Source organism: Aotus nancymaae, unplaced genomic scaffold, assembly GCF_030222135.1.
Source record: "Aotus nancymaae isolate 86718 unplaced genomic scaffold, 86718_ANA_hifiasm-v0.15.2.pri h1tg000040l, whole genome shotgun sequence".
In the NCBI taxonomy this organism is placed as follows: domain Eukaryota; kingdom Metazoa; phylum Chordata; class Mammalia; order Primates; family Aotidae; genus Aotus; species Aotus nancymaae.
The window spans coordinates 122,250,534-122,258,225 of NW_026988454.1; positions in this window are offsets into that span (position 1 = coordinate 122,250,534).

The window sequence follows — 7,692 nt, forward strand, 5'->3', positions numbered from 1 at the left end:
GATGGATTAATAGAATTACCAATCTGAAAAACAAGGAAGGAATAAAAAAACAAAGAAAAGTAAATGGACCATCACAGATCAGAACTGTAGAACATAAATTGTGCCAAAATATATGTAATGGGAGTCCCAGGAGAGATCAGATAGAGATAGTAAAAACATTTGAAAACATAGTGGTATAAAATTTCCAAAGTTTGATGAAAATCTTTAATCTGATCCAAGAAGCTCAGCAAACTCTAAGTGATATAAACAAAGATATTCACAGCTAGACATATCATAAACTCTTGAAAGACAAAGAGAAAATCTTGAAAGAAGCCAAAGAAAAAATGATTCATTATACACAGGAAGCATCAGTTTGATTAATGGCTGACTTTTCTTCTGAAACAATGGAGTCCAGAAGGCAGAGAAATGGCATTCAAAGTGCTGAAAGGAAAATATTGTTAACCAATAATTCTATATTCAGCAAAATTGTTCTTCAAAAAGTTAGGCAGAATACATCAAAACATAGCTAAAAAATCAACATAAAACAAAATGGCGCTCCTTAAAAATTTATTTAATACACAAAGCACGCAGCCAAGGAGGAGTAGGAGACATGGGAAAAAATAGTAAAATGGCAAATGTAAATACAACCATAAAAATAAGTACATGAAATATATAAATGGTCTAAAAAAATAAAAAGGCAGAGATTTTCAGATTGTATTTAAAAAATCAAAAATCAATTATATGCCACCTGCAAGAAACAGATCTTAGGTTCAAAGTTATAAGTAAGTTGAAAGCAAAAGAATAGAAAAAAATGTATAATGCAAACATATCCATAAAGAACTGAAGTGACTATTATTATGAAACAAAATAAACTTCAAAAGTTAAAATAGTTTTAGAGACAAAGAAGGATGTTTCACCATTAAAAAAAAATGGTCAATACATCAGGAAGATGTAACAAATAACAACAGAATCCCCAAAATTCATAAAGTAAAAGCAGATAGAACTGAAAGGAGAAATAGAGAATTCAGGAATAGAAGTTGAAGATTTCAATATCTGACTCTCAATAATTGATGAAGTTACTAGACAATAAATCATCAAGGATTTAGAAGACTTGAACAATTCTATCACCAACTTGACACCACTAACATTTTGTGTATGTGTGTGTGTGCCTGTACACACTGCTTTGACTGTATCCCCTCCAAAATTCAGATGTTACCAAAGTGATAGTATTAACAGACAAGACATTTAAGAGGTGATTAGGCCATGAGGGAGCCTCCCTCATAAAGGGGAGTAAGACCCTTATAAAGGGGGCTTTATGCAACATTTGGCTGGCTTGCCCTTCACCTTCTGCCACATGAAGTCATTTCTCCCTTTCAGTTCTCAGACAATCAAACCTGCTGGTATCTTGATCTTGGACTTCCCAATCCTTCAAAACTTTGAGACAATAAATTTCTCTTAATTATAAATTACCTGATCTCAGGAATGGTCAAATACTGCATAATGACATTTCAGTCAGCAATGGACTGCATATACAACAGTGGTCACATAAAATTATAATACTGTATTTTTACTGTAACTTTTCAATGTTTAGACATAAAATAATTATTATTATATTACAGTTGCCTACAGTATTCAGCACAGTAACATACTATACAGGTTTGTAGCCTAGGAGCAATAGGCTATACCACATAGTATAGGTGTATAGTAGGCTAAACCACCTAGGTTCATATAAGTACACTCTAGGTTGTTGGCATAATGACGAAATCACCTGATGATGCATTTCTCAGAACATATCCTCATCATTAAGTGATGTGTGACTGTATTCTGTTATAGCAGCACAAATGGATTGATGGGTGTGTGCGTCTGTGTGGGGTGTGTGTGTGTGTGTGTGTTTTGTGGCCTAGTATATGGTATTTTCTGAAGAATGTTTCAGATGTGCTTGAAAATCATATGTATTCTGTAGCTATGGGTGACTATTTTATTATTATGAAATATCTTCTTTGTGCTATGAAATAGCACATCTGGAATATTCTTCAGGAGAAAAACCATGTACTAGATCATAAAACAAGTATCAATAAATTTTAAAGGATTTAAATCATAAACTGACCACAAAGGAATTAAATTATAAAACAATGACAAAAAGAAATTTGGGAAATCTTCAATTATTTGGATATTTAACAATAACAATACACTTTTAATGTTCATGGATTAAAACACTAATATTGTTGCAATGCCATTTCTCCCCAGATTGATCTATAGACTCAGTGTATACCCGATAAAAATCTCACCAGGCTTTTTGGTTGGTTTTGTGTTTGGCAAAGAAAGAATTAGCAATCTTATCAAAAATGTATATAGAAATGCAAATGATGTAGAATAAGCAAAACGAATATGAAAATAAGGGATGAACTTGGAAGATTTACACTATGTGATTTCATTACTTATTACAAAGCCACAATAATCAAGACAGCGTGGTGTTTGGCATATAAGAAGGGCCATATAGAATCTACACACGATCTATATTATAAATCACTGAAACAGAATTAAAGTTTAGAAATAAAACTTTACATTTCCATACAATTGATTTTTGACAGTTCCATTGGGAAATGATCATTTTTCAACAAAGGGTGCTGAGACTATTGGAAATCCTCATAAAAAAAATAAACTCAGTTAGATGATAGTCTTTTTTTTTTTTTTTTTTTTTTAATTTTTTTTTGAAAGAGAGAGAGAGAATAGGAAGGAGAAAAAAGGAAGAGAAAGAGAGAGAGAGAATGGGGAGGAGGGAGAAGGAAAAGAAAGAGGGAGAGAGAATGGGAGTATTGCTTTCTTGCCCAGGCTAGAATGCAATTTAGTAATGGGTATTGAAAATCTCTTTTATACTGATAATTATACTTAATGATGTAGTCAGGAAGGAATAAGGGAAGAAGATAACAAACAAACAGCCAACCAATATTTAATTTAAACCTATGAAATGCTATGCGATTACTGAGGAGTGATTTACTTCCAATTATATAGTCACCTTTGGAATAGGTGTGAGGTGGTAATGTATGTTTTGTGTATTTGAAGTGGAGAGTACTATAAATATTTATTAAGTTTACTTGTTCTGGGTCTGAGTTCAAGTTCTGGATATCCTTGTTAATTTTCTATCTCATTGATCTATAGAATCGTTAGCTCTTCTTGTTGCATTGATCCTTTTGCCATTATGTAATGTCATTCCTCGCCTCTTTTGATCTTTGTTGCTTTAAAGTCTACTTTATCAGAGGTGAGAATTGCATCTCCTGCTTTTGGTTTATTAGTTTATTTTTACTCTCTGTTCAATTGGTAAATCTTCCTCCTTCTCTCTGAGTCTTTGTGTATTGTTTCATGTAAGATGGGCCCGGATGCAGCATACCGATGGGTTTTGGCTTTTTATCCAATTAAAATATATATAAGTTTAATACCAGCATTTGATGCTAGCTGGCTGTTTTGCCCATTAGTTGATGTGAATTTTTTATTGTGTTAAAGTTCTTTGCTTTTTGATATATTTTTGGAAAGGCTGATATTGGTTGTTCCTTTATATGTATAGTGCTTCTTTCAGAAGCTCTTGTAAAGCAGGCCTGGTGGTGGTGAACTCTCTAAGTACTTGTTTGTTCGCAAAAGATTTAATTTTTCCTTCGCACATAAAGCTTAGTTTGGCTGGATAGGAAATTCTGGGTTGAAAGTTCTTTTCTTTAAGGATGTTAAATATTGGTCCCCACTCTTTTCTGGCTTGTAGGGTTTCTGCTGAGAGATCTGCTGTAAGTCTGACAGGTTTCCCTTTATGGGTAACCTGAACTTTCTCTCTAGCTGCCCTTAGTATTTTCTCCTTCATTTCAACCCTAATAAATCTGGCAATTATGTGCCTTGGGGTTGGTCTTCTTGAAGAATATCTTTGTGGTGTTCTCTGTATTACCTGGAGTTGAATATTACCCTCCCTTGCCAGGTTGGGAAAATTTTCCTGAATGATATCCTGAAGAGTATTTTCCAACTTGGATTCATTCTCTTCATCACATTCAGGTACACCTATCAAACGTAAATTAGGTCTTTTCACATAGTCCCATATTTCCTGGAGACTTTGCTCAATCCTTTTCATCCTTTTTTCTGCATTCTTGTCTTCTCGTTTCATTTCACTGAGCTGGTCCTCGACTTCTGATATCCTTCCTTCTGCTTGATCAATTCGACTGTTTAAACTTGTGCATGCTTCGTGAAGTTCTCGTGTTGTGTTTTTCAGCTCTATCAATTCACTTATATTCTTCTCTAAATTGTCCATTCTCATTAACATTTCGTCAAACCTTTTTTCAAGGTTCTTAGTTTCTTTGCATTGGGTTAGAATAAGTTCTTTTAATTCACAGAAGTTTCTTATCACCCACGTTTGGAAACCTGCTTCTGTTATTGGAACACCCGTGTAATCTATTAAGCCTTGTTCCGTTACTGATGAGGAATTGCAATCCCCTGTAGAGGGAGAGGCATTCTGATTTTGAGTATTCTCTACCTTTTTACGCTGGTTTCTTCCCTTCATTATATATTTGTCCGTCTGTCGTCTTTATAATTACCAACTTTCTAACTGGGTCTCTGACGTCCAACTTGTTGATTCCCTGCGCCGAAATCTGAGCAATCCACTGAGCCGGCCAAAACAGCGGTGTTAAGATTGATGGTGCTTTTCTGCCCGGGAATATCCGGACTCTGCACCAAGAACTGGCGTGCTAAGGCACCAGCAAAACCGCCACGCCGGCCACAAGAGTCGCCCTGGCGACCCGTGGAGCTCCTCCACTGGGAATCTCGTGGTCCGTGAGCAACTAATATTCGTCTGAAAGTGTGGCGTCCTCTCGTTCTTTGCGCTTTCACTGGGAGGTACGTGCCCGAGCTGCTAATCATCAGCCATCTTGGATCTCTCTCCAGATGATAGTCTTAAATGAAAGAAATAAAACTATGAAACTTCTTAGGATATAAACAGGAGAAAAATCTTTGTGACCTTGGTCTTAGCAAAGAATTCTTAGATATGACCCTAAAAGCACAATTCATTAAAGAAAAAAATTAATACACTAGACTTCATCAAAATTTAAAATTTTTGCATTTCATGAGACACTGTGAAAATGAAAAGACAATAAAAATGAAAAGGCAAGCCATATATGGATAAAATGTTTTCAAATCATTTATCACATAAAAGACTTGTATCCAGAAAATACTCTTATTGACTTGTATCCAACTCAATAAGAAGAAGACAAACAACCCAATTAAAGGTTCGAATAGACCTTTCACCAGAAAAGTTACACAAATGGCTAGGAAGTATATGAAGAGACCGTCAACATCATTATCAGGGAAACGCAAATTAAAACTACAATGAGATACCTCTACACACCCACTGGAATGACTGCAATAAAAAGACAGATAATAATAAGTGTTGGTAAGGATATGGAGAAACTGGAAGCTTCATACATTGCTAATGAAAATGTAAAAACAGTTCGAATGTTTCTTAAAATCTTAAATACCAACTTATCATTTAACCCATAAATTCCTCTTCTAGAAACAAATCCAAGAGAAATAAAAGAGATATCCACTCAAAGACATATATGTGAATATGCCTTAGAGCATTGTTCATAATAGCCAAAAACTGAAAATAATCTAAATGTTCATCAACTGGTGAAGGAACAAATAAGATGTGGTATATCCATATAATAGAAGACTATTTAGCAATAAAAAGCACATTTCTGGCTAATTTTATAGAGACAGGGTTTTGCCGTGTTGCCCAGGCTGGTCTCTTGAGCTCATGTGATTCACTCACCTTGGCCTCCCAAAGTGCTGGGATTATAGGTTTGAGCCACTGCACCCAGCTGGACATTGTCTATTGATGTTTGGTGAGCAGTACTCAGTTCCCAGAACAGAAAGATGAAAAGTCTGCAAGGCTGTAGACTTGTAAAGTGGTAAAGACTAGGGATTCTGGAGTCAGACTTCAAGAATACCTGGACTGAAATGTAAGTCCCATGCTTTCTAAGATGTGTGAAGTTGGGCAAGTCATTTATAACAACCTCTCCAAGAGGGGATAATAAAATTTATCTATTAATTATAACCACTAATAGGTGGAATAGTTATCTAACAGTTATACTGACCTTATAAGATTGGTGTAAAGATCAAATGAGTCAGCCAAGCAAGGTGGCTCACGCCTGTAATCCTAGCACTTTGGGAGGCCAAGAAGGGTGGATCACTTGAGGCCAGGAGTTTGAAACCAGCCTGGCCAACATGGTGAAACCTCATCTCTACTAAAAATACAAAAAATTAGCTGGCATGGTGGTGGGCGCCTGTAATCCCAGCTACTTGGGAGGCAGAAGAATCACTTGAACCCATGAGGCAGAGGTTGCAGTGAGGCGAGATCATGCCACCGCACTCCAGCCTGGGCAGCAGAGCAAGACTTCGTCTCAAAAAACAAACAAACAAACAAACAAACAAAAAACAGTTTGAATGAGTTACATGTGTAAGGACAGGGCCAAGGTACAAAGTGGGAACTCAACAAATGATTCACTTTTCTTACAGATGACCAGGATACAGATCTCACCGGATTTGGATAGGAGGAGATTGTGCACGAGGCTCATGAGAGGACTGTAGATTAAATATGGAGGTTGGACTCTATACGCCTCTGACTTGAGGTATGGGTGAAGAGGAGCAAACCTAGGATGTGTTTAAGTGACCACTCTGCCATTTCAATCTGTGAGACCTGGGACAAGTCATGCACCATCTCTGGACCTGTTATCTCAGATGTAAAACAATGGGGCTGATCTACTGATTTCCTGCGCCTCTCCCATCTCTGGCAATCTAAGACTGTATGTTGACTCCGAATGGCCATTCAGTGTGTGTCTCTCCCTCCCTGCAGCCACGAGAGTCAACCCCTAATCCCAGCAGAGAGAGCATCAGCCAAGTCCCTGCAGTTTTTTGCACCAGAAGTAGGTCCAGCAAAGACCTGACAGGGGCTTTTAGTATTTATTAAAGTTCTGGCAACAGCTCCCACACATACAACTAAACTATTTTAAGCCCTGGCCTTTTGAAGAGTGGGTGGATTTTAAGACAAACTGACTAATGAGGTATATGTTAGCATTGCCACAAAAGCAAAACAGTCAGATTTCCCAACACAATGCCAAGTTTGGGCTTGGAATTCAGAGGATTAGATGGGAAGCCCGGTGGTCATTCCATTTCTCACGCTCTACAGTCTTGACTTTCTAGCCAACCAGCATCTCACCAAGCTTAGTAAGGGGAGCCTCTGGAGGGTCCCCATTGGGGATGTAGGGGTGGGGACAGTAATAGTCCTTCCTTTTACTCTCCAGGCTCTAAGTTAAGAGCAAAGACACCACAGACACTTAAACAATTAGGGAATAATTTAAAACAAATGTGTACTGGAGTCCACATAGTGCAAAGAAGAATTGGTTTAATATGCAGTGAAGCAAGAGTCTCCCTAATGCTGCTTCTTTCACTGGGGAAAAGCGATTCCTTCCTGCACTGAACACATCCAGGATTTGGACAAGTTCTCCCCGCCCCCGACCCACCACCAAACACACACAGACGCCTTATTATTTTATTTGCTATCCCAAAGCAGCCTCTAGCCCTGTGGAACTGCCTTTGAACACAAATTCCCTGGTGTGCCAGCTAAGTAAGTTTTGGCTGCATATAGCAAAAGATCCATGGGTAGGGATTCCAAGGCTATGGCATACA